The sequence below is a fragment of the Leptosomus discolor genome, chromosome 11 (genome assembly GCF_034619465.1).
Source record: "Leptosomus discolor isolate bLepDis1 chromosome 11, bLepDis1.hap2, whole genome shotgun sequence".
Classification (NCBI taxonomy): Eukaryota; Metazoa; Chordata; class Aves; order Leptosomiformes; family Leptosomidae; genus Leptosomus; species Leptosomus discolor.
In genome coordinates this window covers 4,261,084-4,275,839 of record NC_141401.1, presented here as the reverse complement: position 1 = coordinate 4,275,839, position 14,756 = coordinate 4,261,084, and the positions used below count along the sequence as shown (strand labels likewise).

General features: G+C 43.1%; 1 protein-coding gene across 2 annotated transcripts in view; it reads right to left on the bottom strand.

The window, feature by feature from the left end:
* ADAMTS17 (ADAM metallopeptidase with thrombospondin type 1 motif 17) overlaps positions 1–14,756 on the bottom strand; it is a 188,806-nt gene that overhangs the window by 96,321 nt on the left and 77,729 nt on the right. The gene's annotated exons all lie outside the window — the stretch shown is intronic.

Sequence of the window (14,756 nt, the reverse complement as noted above, 5' to 3'; positions counted from 1 at the left end):
CTCTATAATAGCAATGGTCAGACATGAGCCTGAGGCAGAATCAAGTGCTCTTTTCTGCAAGCACTGTCCAAACAAGCACCAAGGCTGCCCCATGCCAGTCTCAGCAAGAACAGAATGTGACCTACTCAGCAAAACAAACCATCTAAACAAACAGCAGATTGTGTTGTATAAACAGACATGGAGGAATTAAAACACATTCAGTGAGGATTTCAAAAAGTATCCAAAAATAGAAAATATTACTTAACCTCCATCCAGCTTCCCACCCAGGATCCTTCTATGGTTAGTGGAGTCTCTACCATTGGGCTGCTACAGTAAACCACTGTTCAGAATAAATCTCTGTTGCCACTGTAGGAAGGTGAGACACCTCTGCTGGAGGTAAGTCTTTGCAAACAACCTTCATGGTGGCAAAGAAGGGATAACGGACGCAACCAAGTTCACCTCCTACGTCAGTGAAACGTCCCAAGTCCTCACTGGCTGTCCTGCACTCAGCCCATCGTACCATGCTGCCTGGCAGCAAAAGTGAGTTAAGCATTTTCCAGCCTACTTTGAAATGACCATTAAAACAATTTTTTAAAATCATATGGAATGACAACATTTTGAAACATTAACATTCTTCCTTCGATTCCAACGTGAAATGGAAAATGGCCTTCAGACAAAAGGTGCCTTGTACAGCCAGTGTCACTTTCTAGCAGAATAACAGTCATCAATTTGGGGCTGAAAACACGGATTAACAGGAACTCACTAGGTCTCCAGCTGGCTGGACTGAGCGAGCCAGGGGCAGTCCCTTTAAATATGGTGTTGGAATCCTTAATCCGTGGTATTTCTCTACAAATCAGAGGCTCCTGTTTGCTTTCTCACTATGCTCTTGGCTTTGCTTCTCTCCAGTTTTGGGACTCAACTGTTTAAAGCCTAAACACGACATACATTTCTAGTTGCAATGAACCAAAACAGGCTTCAGCAGTTTGATAATTATGGCTTAGATTAAACCGCCATCTATGCTATTTTTAGCTTAAAGTGAAGATTATATGGTGGAGTCTATTATTTTAGGTTTATCTCCAGGGACATTATTATTTCTAGCAAAACTACATCTAACATCATTTTTAGACTCAGAAGTTCATCGTTATTCTTGTTTTTAAACCTTTGTGGGTTTTGAACACAGCAGAAACATTAACATCAAGCACATTTTGTTTGATGCATGCAGGAATAATTTAACAGTCTATTAGTAACTCTAACTTCAAAACAGTAAAGAGTGAAATTCCTGCTCCACTGAAGTGAATGGGAGTTTTGCCATTGACTTCAATGGAGCCTGGATTTCACTCCAAATATTTTACCCATGTTGTTTCTACACACAGAGAAAACTCTTCACATGCTAGGAAGAAAGTTCCAGCAGTATCCCTCCAACGCAAATAAGCCCATCTGAAGTTCGTATTCCTAAAAGTCAGGAAAGAAAGAGCTAAGTACCATGAAGCAAGGTATGTAAGCTTGCTGGAAACCTTCCAGAGGAAAGTTTGCCCAAAAATGCCAGTTTAGAAGGCTTGTGGGCATGCAGCAGTCCTGTTAACTTCTCTAATGGAAACGAGGCAGGTTTCCAAGGTTTCTTCCAGCTTGCCTGCCTTGTGACTGCCACAGTGCTGAGACTCAAAGTTGTGTCCTTCAGGTTTCTACTTTGTCAGGGCTTCTGTGGGATGGGACTTGGCAGCCCTCCCATTCTGGCAGCTTCCTGAACGGCCTCCTGGTCGGCACCTCAGCCGTTCCACTTGAAAAGGGTGAAAACAAACCATCTTCCTGACTTCCCAAGTGTTTTCGGCTCCCTGATTTTATCTCTTCCACAAAAGACTAGTGTTTGGTCTAGAGCTGTTAATTAAGAAATGCCTTAGCTTTCTGATTAATGTCATTTACTCTTTGTTAAATTTGTTGAAAGTGGGATTTTTTTTTGTTGGCAAACAACAAGGGCAGTGGTTACTAATTAGTGCATTCCTGTCCTTAATTTTATTTTAAACCTGACCTCATGAAAGATGTCTGCCTAGGAGAAATGCTGAGGCTAACATTCATTACTCAGCTTTGATTTTGCAGAGGTGTTTGAGGCAGACAGAATGTATTCTCTATAAAGACTGCGTCAGAATTTACATCTCAAGAGTTATTTACAGCCTTCTTCTGAAATTCGTTCAATTCTTACACATGTGGAAATTGACACCTTTCTCAATCATTCCTGATTTCTTAACATAAATTCTTTAAAAAGCCATAAGCATAAAGGAATTAAGCCTGAGCTATGGGCATAAAGCAAAGGAGCTCTGCTAAGTCAAAAGAACCATGCCAGTTTATATTAGCTTGGGATCTGGCCTCAAGGTACATAGGCAACCTCTACTGGCCTCTCTGTGATGAGTTTCTGGTAGAATGAAACCAGCAACACCTTTGGAGCCTGTTTTAATTGGCAGCGCAGAACTTTTCCCAGCATCTACTTTACCTTACAATGACTCACTTGAGGAAAGGATTAAATGACCTGCAGGACTAAGGCATACCCTAGCATGCTAACACATTCTTTTCTGAAGTTCAAGGGTCTCCAGCGACATCAAAGGGATCAGTTTTTCCTAAACACATAGTAAATGTAATGCCATGCTGATTCTTTTCACTAATGAATACTCCCCCTCCTTTTAACAGAAATAAATCGGACAGAGCATTATGTGTTTGTACCAAACAGCAGTGCAAGCGCTGATTCAGTGCTTTGCATTTTCTTTGTGATCATCTAATCTTACCTGCTATTCAGAAGTTCATATGGAATTAGAAGCAGATAATCAGTCTCTCGAAATATTCTGCCTTGGGAAGGAGTTCTATTCTTACATGAACAGATCTTGGAAAAAAGAGCTGATAAGAATGGCTCTTAGATTAGAAGCAGGAATGTCAAAATGGCTCTACATCACCCTGCAAATCCACTGCCCGCTGTGCTCTCCAAGTCAAAACTGTCCATTTTATCAGGAGCAACAAACACATGCTGCATGTATCCTTTACACCACAAAGCCAGCAGAGCCACTGCAGACGAGCAGGACTCTATTTCCCTTTGTGCTGTTACTATCACAGTCACTAGCTCCATTCTAAGCACAGGGCAAATTTTAGCCTTCAGTTCATCACATTCTCCTCCTGAAGACAATGAGATTCCACAAAGGCAAGCAAGAACAGCTTAGACTGTCAGCTCTTAAACTCCTTTCATTCTATGTTTATCCAGAGTAAGCACAATGGGACTCTGGTGTCACACTCCAGCTTCTTTTCTAATATAAATAATGCATTGGTTATCGGTCAAAGACACTAAGGCGTCACCAAAGGAGTCCTGAAGCATATTTATTGTTGCTCATCATACGTGAGTCCAGAAACAAGCTGACTGACCAGTTTGAGTTCTGACTGTTAATATAATCACAGCAAGGCAAGTTTTATCAGGAGTCACAGGGAGGCAGCAACAATAGATCTCTTTGATGCTGTTTTTCATAGAATGAGACTTTAAAGTATCATTGCTATGAATAAAAAAATACCATGCAGTCTCTCAAAGCCCTGACCTCTCTGAAGTCTGTGCTCCTTTCCAGGTCACTATTCTCCGTCACAGACTACGCAGCAACAAGAACTGGGTCAGGACGCCAGAATTACTCTCTGGGCCTGAGCCGGCCAATTTCTTGTGTAACCCTTTTTAGCTAAATTCAATTAACAGCCGTTTGCATTCCCACAGCAATGCTAAATAAATGCACTTGCTTTGTTTGTTTCGGTCATTAGTGGAGCTTCTCCTCTAGACAGTTAATGTAACTAAACCGCTCTGTTTACCCTTGGTGCGTTCTCCAATGCTTCCTGTTATTCTTTAAAAGCCTGAGCCAAAGCGCACCAAAGCCTGTCGAAAGCCTCCTATTGCCTTCGATGCACTGTGCGTTGCACCTCCAAGTTCTAAAGGTCGTGTATACAAATCTTCATCAGAACCACTACGACTCTCACTAGGTTTCTTATTAAAAGCCCCAAATCCCAGTTAAAGGATAACGCCAAGAGCTGGGGGAAACTGATTTAGGAGACTCTAAATTTTTTCAACAGCTGCAACTTTGTGGCTGGTAACAGACCACTTGAGAATTCCCCAGGATTATTATCATACACTCCCACTCTGGAGGGGAGAGATTATTAAATAGGGGCAAGAGGCAAGTTTGCTAGAAAATACCATCAGTAGTAAAAGAAGAGCTTTTCTTTAGAAAAAGGCAGAAAGAGGGTAGCAAGTGAAAGAAAGAATAATGAAGAAGCCTGAAAAAACTATACCCAGAAGTGGAAACACCCTGAGCTTCTACAATGCCTCTGTTTCAAATGAGCAGTTCAGCTGCCTGTTAATAAGAGCTTCTCCATAGCCTCCCTAGGAAAGCCAAACCATTCCATTTGTCTGCAAGTAATTCAGGGCGATTCAAACGCCAGTTCGCTTTAGAAACAAGTGACACTCAGGACTAGCAAGGCTACCCAAGGTGACCTGGCTGTCACCCCAGCTCTTATTAAACTGCTGCACGACACACAATGGATTGCTCTCCACACAACTGGCACTAACCTCAAAGTCACCATTTCGCCAAAGGACAGTGAGGCCATCCAGCTGCCAAGAAGGAAATGAGGACAGTGGTCTGTCTCTCACTTGAACAGACAGAGAAATCCAAGGGAGAGTCTTTCTCTTCCTGAAGAACCAGCTCACAATGGCTGCAACTGTATAAACTGGGCAAGACGTTAAAAAGGAAGAGTTCCTTGGGGCTGCTTGCCCTGCAGACCAACAAGGTCTCGAAGAATTGTGCAAGGGGCCTGCTACAGCAATGTCCCAAATACAGAGGGGGACAGGAGAAAGCAGTGATCTCTCTTGCTCCAGGTGAAAAGCTCAGTGGGGTCACTAAGGTTTTTACATTCTTGGCTGATCTTTGTTTGCTGGAAAGCACGTTCTCTCTACCTTTGTTTATTTCAGATGCCTTGTCCTGCAGATGTTCTCTAAAAGGCTCTGTTTCCGCAAGGCAACAGTGAATTTATAAGAGCTGTATGGAGTACCAGGAGTTGCACATCACAGCAAGGTAGGTCACTACTGGCCTTCTCAAAAGAGCATATAAGAGAAGTCATTCTCTGTGATCCAGCTTGCCATGAGTCACCCAGAGGTAATCTAGCATTAACTGCAGAGCCAAGATTAAGCACAAGATTTCTTTCCAAAGCCCACTGGAGAAATATAAATACAAAGCAAGGGCAGAGTGGACAACGTCCTCACATACTGTGAGAGGGAAGGGAGAAGGGGAGCTGTAATTTTTCCGCTCTGGCATTTCAGTGTGGGCAGGATGACAGTGACACATCAAAAGCCTGCTATTTAGACATGCTGTGGGTGCAAATGCCATCTGTTTATCCATATGAAGGACATAACTGAAGGACAAAATTCCTCCCCCTTCCCACTTCCTATTGGGTCTCCATGAATAGTTGAGAAGGGAGTCCCGTCTCTATAGTCCATCCAACCTCAACCACAAAGGAAGATGCTGGTATGGAAGGAGGTTATACAGGGTGCGTGGTTGACAGCTGAGAACATTACACATGGCCATTAAACTCAAATCAATACAGGTCACTAAGCAGAGAATGTACGTCAACAGTTCTCAGCAGCTACTGACTTGGGCTGGATTTGAACCAGCAACTTAGAAGTGGGAGACAGTATATCACATAATCAAGCCTGTGAGCCATCCAGTCCCAAATCGAGTTCAATGTTAGGAATTTTTATTAACGTTTGAAATTGAAGCTGCATCACTGGAAAGATGCCTACTTCTGAACTGGTTCAACATGTTTAACATTTCACTATAAAATGCTGATATCTTGCAAGTTATGAGGTTTCCAACCAGTCGGGAATGAAGGCAGAACAGAGGCAGAAGTGAAACGGGGTTGCTCATTAGAGCTGGGACTGTAACAGGAGCTGCAGTGCAAAATGAGGACAGTAAGTTTAAGAGAGTGACCTAGGAAGGTGCTGCATCTGCAGAGCAACAGAAGAGAGGCAGAGACAGCCAGAGGGGTCAGAAGGGAGTCCAAGCGAGGCTTGGATGGAGGGCAAACTAACAAATGCTGGGGAAATGCTGAAATGAGCTGAGCTGGGGAGGAGGCAATGAAACAGCTTTCGTAACCTTCTTACAAAAACAATGGTCACTGTTGGCTTAATGGAAAACAGGCTTTTTCACCTTGTGCTTTTCAAACATGTAAACCCAGTCACTTAAATATAACTCAACCATTTCAGAAGCTGTCAGGAGGTACTTTGTGAAGCTGTGATGAAGAGAGGGAGATGACCCTACTTAAAGCATTTGAAGTTCTCGGAGATGGTCATTGTGTACATAATGTTACCTAGAACAGGGGTGTTCCGGATGGGTGCTGAGCTGTTGCGTGTTTTTAATCAGGAGAGACAACATTTAAAGGGAGCCATGACTACTGGGCTCTTGTTTTCATAACCAAGTTTATGTCACTCTCCAATAATGAAGTAACCAGATATTTTATATGGTTATCTACTCATCAAACAGCCAAGAAGCCAACAACGGCGAGTGAGAACACACGAATGCCTATGGCGAATAACAGTGTGGAAAGCTGTGGTTTATTCAGCTGCATGACAGATCCAGCCCTTTATGATATGGTTTTAATTTAAAAAGAATTACTTCTTTCGCCATGGAATCTGGAAGGCAGCAAGTATGAGCTTGTGTCACAAGGGACAGATAGCACGCGTCAGAGACTGACATGGCAGGAACAGGCAGTGTGGCCTTTTACTCGCTCAAACATTTAATCTAAAAGCTTGTTGCCCATGTGGTCTGATACCTGCAACAGAGCTGGCCAAACCCCGCTGACATCAATGACTGTCCTTTTATATGGTTTGACCGAAGTTAGATCAAGGCAGTGAAGAACAGGGTGAAATCAACTTATGATCTTCTACCCAGCAATCATATCACATGCTCACGCTATTGACTACTTCTTCCAGCGGACATTTGCTCATGCGATTCCCCCTCGAGAATCCTTCCCTCTGTGGCAGAGTGGCTGATTCACAGCAGGGCAGGCATTGCCTGACGTATTCCAAGACATTTGGTAAGATAAAGGAATCCAGTTGCGACGCAACTGAACACTTACCATTCCGACAGGCTGCCTCCACTGCATCTAATTTGTAGGATGAGGTCCCAGCACAGCAACCTTTTCCTGAAAAAGCTTCACAGTGTTTCTGGTAAGACTCAGCAGGTTCTGAGACTGCAGCGGGTAGTGTACGTTGTGGCAGAAAAAGGAGTGCTCCATCAAATACAAAGTCTTAGAAAAATCTAAAGCTGACCAATAGATGTACAGATACGTTTGGAAATTCCACAGGGAAGAGGTAGCATTATCTCAGGAAAACACCCTTCTCCCTTCTGATCTTAAAGCTCACTACTTTCCAAGTGCCTTGTAGTAACTAATACAAATCTTTAAACATGAAAGTTGTCAACCAGAGTAGCTCCAACAGTATGCATTCACACTCAGAAAGGACTGTGATTACACAGCATAGTGTAAACCATTTAGTACCAACTGTCTCAGCACAGGTGAAGTCCTGTTTAGGATCCTGTCTCTCTGAGAGAAGACATTTAAAGATGCAAAGTAAGGTACAACCCTCAGTTATCAGGGATGAGTGTATAATGTCTGAAACAGCCCACTCTCCTACTGCATAAGGACTCAAAAATGGCCGTAGTGGTCCAGCCCAATCGTGCTGACGCAGCAGGGACTCACCTGAACCTAGGCAGGCAATGGAGATGTGGGAAAGGCTCATGCCATGAATCCAATCGCATGACCGCTGCCCAGCATCACATGGGAATGACTGCCCAGGGCTAAAAATGCCCTTTCTCTGCCCTCACACCCTCCCAACAGGATTGAGATCTCACCTTATTGTAACATTGATCAGAGTGCACAATGGATTCTTCAGCCTTTCTTTTTTCACCCTATGGGGCTTAACATCACACATCAGGTAGATTCCTGGCCCCTTCACATCCCTAGAGCACCACCCCATCTCCACAGCAGTCATCCAACCAGATGCTCAGCATTTCTAAATCCTTTCACATGCTTTGACGCATGCCAACAACACACAGAGGCAACAGGTTTCTGACACAACAGCATCAGTAAGAGTCAAGGATTGCTTTAGCAGTCCAATCCCCGTTGAAGAGGTGAACACAGATGTATCACAAAATACTTATTGTAAAACACGCGTCAGTGACCCTTTACTGGGAATCAGTTTCTCTCAAGCTACCAGTGAAGAGACACAGGCTACCTGTCATGATCACAGCTGAGCTGTGACCCTAAAACAAGAATAAAGTTATCTGAGGGCCAAAGGGTAACGTCCACCCGAAAAAAAAAAAAAATGTATGCACTAAGCTCTTTCCTTGCCCTCCAAAAGATTTAATCCACTTCTTGGACATAAAAAATGCTCTTGCTTCAGTCTGTTTCCAGAAAACAGGGAGTTGTCACAGAAGGAGCACAGCGACTACGAATGAAACAGTGGTGGGAAGTGAAAGACTGCTCATTTTTCTTTTCCGGTGAGCAGAGGCTGCTGTGCTCCATCTGTAGCTCCTTGTATGCAGAGCACCCTGGTGCATCACAGAAGTAACATGCTGAAGAGTAACAAGCTGTTTGCTTTCAGCACTGCCAGAAGTGGGTGAGAATGAGACCTCAGAAAATGTGACATGCATTTCCTCAGAAGATGAAAAGGGAATATAAATTATAGTGTGGAAAAAAGACAAAACCCTGGGATAGCTGGGTGGGATTTCCCACCCACTAGGGAAGAAAGACAAAAGCTCAGCAAGAACTGACGGGTCTGTCACTCAAAGTGTTAGCGATCTCAGGGGAAGCTCTTGCATGCAATCACTTGAATGTACTTTTCCAAAACTCCTGTGAAACCCATGAAAGCCTCCAGTTAACTCCATTAATGACTGAGGGTCAAACCTGAATGGAGAGATGCGACACGAGACATCCTCAAAAGAAATGCAAGACGATGGAGCGTATTTGCCAAATACGTGCAACACAAGTAACCACAAATGTCCCACACTCTGCCCCATCAGGAAGCCACCCACTGCTGAGCACTGGGGAAGCGGGGCAGCCTGGGGAATGCACTGTAGGAGGCAGGAATGCTGGCTGTCTTCCCACACTGGGAGATGAATTCTCCATTCCTGGAGGCGGGAATGAGGAGATGGACAACATCAAAAGACAAAGAGGTGTGAAGTAACTGTAATATATATAATTCTACCGGCATGACTTCTTCTGAAGTCCCCAGACAAGCCAGTGGATAAATGCTTTATGGTTCCCTGAGCAGCAGAAGTCCTCTTCACAGAAAGAAATATTTTTCAGCCTCTTTGTTTTATTCTTTCCTGGTCTATGTTGCCACTGTGGGCTTGCAGATTCAGCGCAAGAAGAAATTCGTTCTATGTGACCCTCTTACACCAATTCACCAAAATGACAGGTGATTGTAGTGGCCAGTAACAAACCTGTGTGCTCTCTTTTGTTTGCAAGAATGAAAAAAAAACAACCCCAAACTGTCTAGGAAAAAGGTTGCACAGGAGATGCAGGATCCAATTCTATTAGCTGCAGTTATAATCTAGCAATGGATCAGTCTGCAGTAGTTCAGCTGGACATTTGCTCCAGCTGAAGACATTTGCTGTAAGGACGTGGCATTTTCAGCAGTATCCTTGTCACAGCCACTTCCATCGCTCAAGAGAGCTCCCCATCCTCTCAGAAACTTTGTTTCTGGTAATGTGCCTCCTATATACCAGTTCCCTAAACTCCTGGGATTTTTCTAAATGGTGCAGCTGGGAAAATAATTCATAATCCCAGAACCATCTGGCCTTGGCTGTTCATAAGCAATTTTAAAAGCTCAGCACGCAATCTCACTTAGTCTCACTCATTTGATCAGCAGGGAGAGACTTGATATCAAATAGGAACATTGCAAATTATGGCTTGATATCAAAGCAATTTGGAAATGATACGTTCAGACCAATACTGAAGTGGAATTCTTTGGGTAGTGGGTGTGCCTGGTTGCCTACAAGCCTCAAGGCTAATGAAGCCAAGTTTGCTTTCTTATTGTCTAAGAATGACACATGAAGAAAGCAAAAAGCAATTTGGAAAGAGATACTCTTGCTTTGAATAACTTTGGCTTGAACATGTTGATGTAAAGACAAATTACAGAGAAACAAAAAAGTCTGTAATCTTCATAAGAAGAGATCTCTTTAGAGGGTCTTTAGCTGATAAGAGGTGCAGCATGCATGTCATTTAACTGATAACAGCTTTCTGGAGACCCTGTAGGAGTTTTTCTCACATGATTCTGTTCATTACACTCAGAGGTGCTGCCTGAAACACATTTCAGAATGAGCTGCAGGTATGTATTGTAGTACTTAAGGTATAAAAAGAAAATAATAATTCATTTTTCTAAATAAGCAAGGTATTTTTTTCTTTGAATGGAGAGAAGCCTCAGGATCATACCTGGATTGGTGTTGAAAAGGTGTAAAGAACAGAGTGAAATCATGGAGAAAGAGGTAAGAGAATATACCCAATAGAGATGATGACATTTAAAGTAAGTAGATGGGAGCTGATGCTTGCACACACAAGCAGAAAAGCAGAAGACAAAGTCATTATTCTAATGCTCCTGTAGGAAAACCCAGTTTGCCACATTACTTTAAAGCTACCAAACCCAGGCTATTTACATTTCTATCAAAAATTGACCATTGATGACCATGGTGGCTCATGATGGATACTAGGGGAGAGTTCTGCCCTCTTGGGCTATACCTATCCCGTGTTACATAGTAAGCAGCTTTACTTAAGATACAGGAGGCACTAGACAGGAAAGAATTTACCCATTGAAAGGTGCTATCGGTTGTGTTTTGAAGAGGAAGAAAGGAAGCTGTGCTTTTCCTTTGAAGGAAAGGTACTTTTCCTAAGAATATAAACTACCTAAACTAAGAAGTAAACTGTTTCTAGGGAGCATTTCCTTATCCTGTCTAGTTTTAATGTGTACAATTCAAGTGAATATTTAAAATGTTGTGTTAAAAACCTGCCACTTCATTAGCTATCTCCGGAGCAACGCTGGCAAAGAGCAGGGTGGTAGGAAGGGAGCCCAGGTGGTAGCAGGTGGAAGAGACAGGCAGGCTTTGGATTCTCACTGGCAGGTGAGAGTCAGCTACCAGAGGGTGGACATCAGAAATTCCTGAAAGGTCAAACTGTCCCATAGGTGGATAAGATCCGGCATACACCAGGAGCGTCTCAGTGGGCTTTGTAGCAGAGAAAGAAGGTACAGAAAAAAAAGACTCATTTTTAAGGCTCAACACCCTAAGCTAATTAGAGCCCATCAGTAAGGAGACTTTTCAAGCAAGTGAGAACAAACCATTATGATCAGACTCCTTTTGCTTTGATTTGCTTTACCGAAAAAAAGAACAAAAGCAGAAAACTGAGAAAACTGTGAATTATTCTTCTCTTTTTTTGGAAACGGGGTTCAAGTAAAGACATAGATGACAAAATTCCCTACTGGGTTGGATCCAGCAATGGGAAGAGGCCCAGCATCTGCTGTAGGGAGGATTTTGCAAATGGCAAGGGATCAGTGAGAACAAAGAGAGCCTGTTTATTTAGTTTGTCTAGTAAACGCTTTTTGCTGAATTTTATTCCCCAACGCAACTGTTGGCCAAGAGGCAGCCAATCTTGTTCCACAACAGTGCAGCCTTCCACTGACATAATGGTAAAGGGAACCACATTTTTAGAGGTAACAATATTTCCACTGGCGCTGCCACTGCTGAGTTACTACCGAAGGCCTTTCCAAGTGACAGTCTGGGATTCATCACCTTTCCCAGCTCTGCAGTCATTTTCACCTGGAACCTGTTGAACTCAGCAGGCCAGGCAGACAGCATGGGTCACAGGCTACTGGAACCTAACTGCTAGTGGACAAGTAAATATTCCAGCTAGATTGCTGCCCTTGTATAAAAACAAATGATCATTTGGTAAATGGCACTCGCAAATCTAATATTTCCTGTGTTGGTGTGTACTGTAGAGGTTGCACAATGGGGACTTGTACTGTCCCTATGTTTTGGGTCACTGGGTGCACAAGGCTATTGCCAGCAAAGCCAATGAAGTATGAAACCAGAACCTTTGTAGCAGGAAGCATACGCAAGATTTGCCAAATCATTACGGCTCAGCTATTTAACATGGCCTTGGCTTACTCAGCAGAATAAGCCTTCAAAAAGAAAGACACAGCTGGCAAAGCCACAAAGCTATTGATTAAACGAAAATTGTGTTGTCTGGGAGTTTCCAAATGACTGTCGTTTGCCTGTTTGGTGCAGTTTTATTATGTTAAGTAAAGCTGTACAAGATGCTCAAAAACAAAGAAATTAAAGGCATTGCAAGAGAATGTTGCTTCACTGGGGATTACACAGACATCCTTCACAAAGTGCAGAGTAAAACCATAGAAACCCTTGCCCAGAACCACACTAATGCTTGCCACAAGAGTCCAGAAAGCAATGGGAGGTGGACATTCCCACGCCCAGTTCCAACGTGGTTACATTCCAATACTGTAAATAAACTATCAAAATTGGAAGATACAAGGGTGAGAAAAGACACGCACGACAGAGGGAAGGTACCCCGCTAGCATGCTAGGATTAGCTGGTTCAGTAACTGCACCTGTAAAGATCTTGCAGTTTTACATAAAACTAAAAAACCACACCGAAAACTAGACTATAATCCAGAATCTGGCACATGATACTACTCAAATGTCTCCATTTCTCCTTCCCAATTTTCTTTTTCTCTATGTGCTTTCTGTATGTGATTTTCTTTAGGTTATTTTTCTCTATGTGATATCCTGCTGTCACTGCAAAAACATCTTGCACAGACAAGGTTAATACAACGGGGATATTCTACTTCTGGGATTCAAATTAACCTACCAAGGTATCATGTACATATTACGTTGGGCATACACACCTTTTGTTTAGTGGTGCTCCATCACTACCTCTTCCTCAGGTCAAACCATCCATGCTTGCAGAAGTTTCCACTGATTATTTTATTTACATATGTTTCAATCTATATCTGTCCCTGATCTCTGCGTCCTTTTGACTAACTTAGGACACAGTTTTCAGAAAGTATTAACAAGCTACTAAATAGCAAGCTACTTCGGTACATAATAATTTTCTTTGTCTAAAACAGACCCTTCAGTGTGCTACCAGAAGTGGAAGAAGCATCTCCTGAAATTTTAGGCTATACCTAGTTCTCTCTCAAAACCAGAATATGTTATTAAATACTTGCTTTGACCAGGTCACACCGATTCTGATGTACAAGCATATATGAGAAAATAGGCAGTGTTCCATTATGTCCTTTTGGAGTTGTACAGAGAAGGGCAACTTAACTGTGAAAATGTGCTTGCAATTATCTGTGGAAGAAGAATGAAACCTGGGAGGAGGGGAACACGAAAAGGCAGCCTGGGAACAGAGAGACATTCCACAACAGATTTACAACACAAATGGCAGAAAATAAAATTAGCAACTCCAGGGTGGGTACGGACTGTTGCCAGCAGTTTTGGCCAGCCGCAGGGTACGTCTACACAGCAGTCAGTCACTCCCAGTAATCCTGAGACTGCAATACACTGGAACAGCGACATACTCCTGTGAAATTTAAAATGGAGAGTGCTGGCACTAGTAGAATATAGCCAGGGGAGTAACTGCCTGAATCAAACTACCCAGCTACTCAGGAGGTCTTGGTGCAGCAACACAGTGACTAGTACCTGAGCTTGCTAGAGTAAAGCTTGCATGGGATTGCCTCTGGCTCCAGTCCTCCTTGGGATCCAACTGACTTTCAACCCCTACAAACGCAGCCATGTGAGTTCCAACACATTGTCTTTTGCAGCATGGTCAAAAGAGCCACCCAGGGTTTTACAAAGGCAGAGGGAACTGCGCTACAGCTCTCCACCACAAGACAGAATCTACATCCAAACTGCCACCAGCGCCATTGGAAAGGTTTATCCGGTCACCAGACAGATCCTGTCAGCCACAGGCTGCATCCCTGAGCCATCACATCAACGGATACTACCCTACAGGCCCACAGGATGGGCATCTATTTGCAAGGTCTCTCTCTGGTAAAACATTCATGCAGAGGAGTGAGTAAGATGTCTGGATGTGTGACAAGCTAGTCTTCAACCACATGCTGAAATACTACCCTGTGCATACAAGTTTGGTCTCATTTGCAGGACAGAGGGACTAGAGTTAAAATTGAAGCTGTCCAGATAACCCTGAAACTGAGACTGTGGTGTTTCTACATGTTTGATTCTGCAACTTTAGTAATGGTGGTTTTAATGCCTTTTGGGAGGCCAGAAGTAATCCGGGGACAGATTGCTTCCCGGCAATTAATTGGTATGCTTTTGCAATAGCAACAAAGAAAAATGTTCCACAGAAATTCAGGTCAGGCAAAACCTGCGTGATAAATGTGGGACTAACTGATGCCTCTGCTACACTTCAAATGGCAGTTGCAAGGTCTGCTTTCTTTTCTGTGACTGATCTTGCTGTCAGCACTGTAACACTCAAGGATCCTACTGGTTGCTTTGCTCTTACTTCTAAAAACCAGCTCTTTACAAATGTTATGAAGAAATCCTTGCATTTGCCATCATCACAATGCAGATGGTCAAAAGAGCAACACAAAGCAGAAAAAGAAGCTCAGACAGGAGCTTTTTGAAAAACAGGGATAATGTTTACAGTCAGCCAGGATGGAAACTGCACTGAGCTGCCTACATCAGTAGA